The following is a 3,926-nucleotide window of genomic DNA, read 5'->3' on the forward strand; positions in this document are numbered from 1 at the left end:
CAGGTACATCTGATCTTTGGCAGTTTCATTATAATAGTTACAGTGTTGAGGTAGAAGTCAAGTGAGTTCAGACACTTGAGACTGACATGCAAGCTTAATAGAGGCCTATTTTCCGAGAATTGAGTATAAAACAAGAGTGTACATAACGTTCGTCAGTGACATGTGGAATGTAAAGTGTATCCACTAATCAAAATAAACTTTTTGTGTCCAAGTAAATTGTCTTTCCTCTTCTCTTCAATAGCCCTTTTCATATAGCGTCCTTGAATGAAAAGGTGGAAGCCTATGGGGTTGTGGAATTTCTGTCGAACGCACACAGTTCTGTATGGAGGAAATGAATTATGCCTATTCTTAAGCAGTAATGCCAGTGAAAAACATTTCTTAAATTATATATTTTAGACAATCTTGATTATGTCATCCACCAGAAAAAAAATTCAGCTTCGTCCTCCAAAACGTAGATAGAACCCTTTTTTGCACCCCAAAAAGACCCTTCTTAAACTGATAACCCCTGAAATATTTCATTCTTAAGTTGGATAATTTTACTAAGTAAATAAAAAAGAAATGAGGATGTTAAACTTAGCATTGTTCCCCAAAGAGTAAATGTAAAGGGTTTTGGACCCTTCTTAAGCAGCATTGCCGGGGAAAATCTTTTCTTCTTAAGTTATGTAATTTAGACAACCTTGGATATAGCATTCACCAGAACGAATTTCAGCTTCGTTCTCAAAAGTGTAAATGGAACCTTTTACTGACTGCCCAAAAGAGTCCTTTTAACTGAAAACCTCAGGATCAATATATTCTTATTTTGCATCATTTCACTCAGGAGTACTTTTATGTGATGGCCCTTTTTGGGGGTGTCTTTTGGCCCTGCCCCTTATAAACGCCAATAATGTAGTGCTTAAGAAATGCTTTTTTTTTTTTACTCTTTTATACATAACTACAAACTTACAGCATCAGACCTTTTTTTTTTCCAAAATTGTAATTAAACTCTACTGGGTTCCCCAACTACTCGTTCTCGTTCTCTTTCTCTCTCTTCCTCATATAAGGTATTGGTTGCAAGTTTTATGCAATCTATATTTTAGGCTATTAGTGACATCCCTACGTACCAATCACGCATCATCCATTTATAATCGGAGACTAATTTCCACTCTATTTAATACTGATAATTCGTTAATTTTATCATTCCTCCGTCCTGCTACCTTCGGTAAATCTTTACTTTACCGCCTCTATGATACATGTCCAGCACACACACACACACACACACACACACACACACACACACACACACACACACACACACACACACACACACACACACACACACACACACACACACACACACACACACACACACACACACACACACACACACACACACACACACACACAAACACACCACACACACAAACAAACACACACCACACACAAATACACACACATAAGTAACACAAAAACTAACAATGTGACGTGGTACAAAGGTACAATAATCATCTGACTCGACTCGAACACCGTCTTAGCACACTCGAGGCAGCTTGGTTAGCATCTTGCGCGTTTGCACATGACTTCCTACCATTAGTTTTCTTTCCGAAGGGAGAGGACCTGTTCGTGTTCAGACTCTCCTTGAGACCAGAGTCGATGCGTTTGGGTTTTGGCCCAGAAAATCGACATGTTCCTAAATTTCAGAAAATCCACAATGGTTTGAATTAGCTAACAAATTGCACGTTTCAGCCTCTTCCACTCCTTCTCCTAGCACCACATTTGTCCTCCACACACTTCAGCTATCATCACTGAAGGCCTGTGAGTTCATTTCGGTGGTTCCCTCGACTATATATCCATGGCAAGTCTCTTCACAAAATGGTAAACCTGCCGGCTTCTTTTTCATGGAGTTCTCCAGCTTAGGGGAGATTAATACCATCCCTCCTCCTTCTTCCTCCCACTCTACCACTCAGGAGGAGTTAATTACGTTCATGATTACAAAGGATTACAAAGGCGGAGCATGCCGACAGAAGACCTTTTGGTCCATAACTAGGTCGGGTGCAAAAAAAAATGGATAATAATAAATAAATAAAAATATAATAATATAGATAATAATAATCACTTGAAAAGCACGCACCCGCGACAGAAACGACACACACCACCGTTCACACCACAACACCCCTAACCAGAATCGCACAAGCCACACATCAAAATCGCTGGTTGAGCGAAACTACAAACTGTCCTTTGGAACCAGCCGCGCATGCATTGACTGCTACCAGAGCTCAAACTCAGGAGGACCTTGTTGAATGGGTCGCTCAAAATTGCGGCAGCAAAATTCCATCCGATGAATACTTGCCACCCTACAGGACAAGGATAATGATAGATGCACAGAAGATCCCACTCACATTCCCATAGCTTTGACATGAGTTACATGGTCGCTTATTTACAATTACTATTCTCGTAGGGTATACAAGTTGTACTCAGTATCGATGGACCGCTGGCTTCAGTATTATCATAGCAACAGAAAGTGTTTACATCTTCCCTCCACCTTCACAGCACTAAGGGTTCACTGAAACGTTATTCCACTTAAATGTATGTTCATATATATGTGTATGTGTATATGTATGTATGCATATGTGTGTGTGTGTGTGTGTCCTCGCTGCTAAGGAAAAGGGTTCTCTTCTCATTACACCCAGGCGATTTAACCTTCATCGCTTTCAAACTGCACTGAACGAGGTAGAGCCCACCATTCAGTTTTCCCTAGAAAAAGAAATTAACGATTCCCTTCCTTTCCTAGACACATATCAAAACATGGTTACCAGCCGAAATTTAAAGTATACGGAAAACCCACTAACAAAAACGATTTAGTTAATTTCTACTCCAACCATGACATCAAGGTCAAGAGAGGACACTCAGAATATGCAGTGAAGAATGCTTAAAAAAAGAGTGCCGGTGTATCAGGGACACTTTTTCAAAATTAAAATTTCCAGACTTCCTTGCAAATAGAGGCAGAAAACAGGCCATTAAGATTCTGGAAGGCCGGAGGCAGCACGGCGGGACAGTCAAACGTCTCGTGTTACCAACCAGCGACGTCGCCAACCTGACTCGTATTCTAAAAACCACCAACTTGAAAGTATTGTGCCAGACCAGTAGTAAATTAAAGACATCACGAGGACGAAAATAAAAATCGGCAAAACGACGAAAATAAAACCGGTGTTTATCGGATTCTGTGCTCGAGATGTGAAAAATCCTACATTGGGGAAACATCACGCGATCTTCTACCCGGATACGAGAACACCGATACGATGTCCGCCATGATGTCACCACCAACGCGTATGTTACACACAGGAACAGTAGTAACCACTTGATGGACTGGAAAAATGCAGAACTTCGAGTACGTGAACCCGACAAAAATCCGTAGAAAATGTTTGGAAGCAGCCATCATACAAGGAACCAACACAATTGAACAAAACAGGGGGATGTTCAACGTCTCACCCCACTTAATTCCTTTAATACCTATTGCCCACAAAATTTTAAGCCTTCTCTAGCCGCCCTCCAACCACCCCCAGTAGACAATTGCCCACCCTTCTTAATTTCTTCTTCCTTTTGTTCCTCGGTTGTGCGCTAATGTCCTTCACCCAGCCAATTGTTCCATCTTATCATTAACCTTTCCTGTTCCCAGACATTTGGTCCACCTTCTTAATCTTTCATAATATTCAGTGACCCCCTCCTCCCTACCTCCCATCCTCTCTCCCTCCCTTCCTCCTCCCCATTCCCCCAGTTCTTTTTATTTAATCTCAGTCATGTGCATTACTACTATGTATTTGAAAAAGCTGTAAAAAGAGAAACGTTGTGCTAACAAAGGCTCAGTCCTCATATGATGTTTTATGTGTGTGTGTGTGTGTGTGTGTGTGTGTGTGTGTGTGTGTGTGTGTGTGTGTGTGTGTGTGTGTGTG

Source organism: Oratosquilla oratoria, chromosome 11 (assembly GCF_046742065.1).
Source record: "Oratosquilla oratoria isolate Oo_2021 chromosome 11, ASM4674206v1, whole genome shotgun sequence".
NCBI classification, from domain to species: domain Eukaryota; kingdom Metazoa; phylum Arthropoda; class Malacostraca; order Stomatopoda; family Squillidae; genus Oratosquilla; species Oratosquilla oratoria.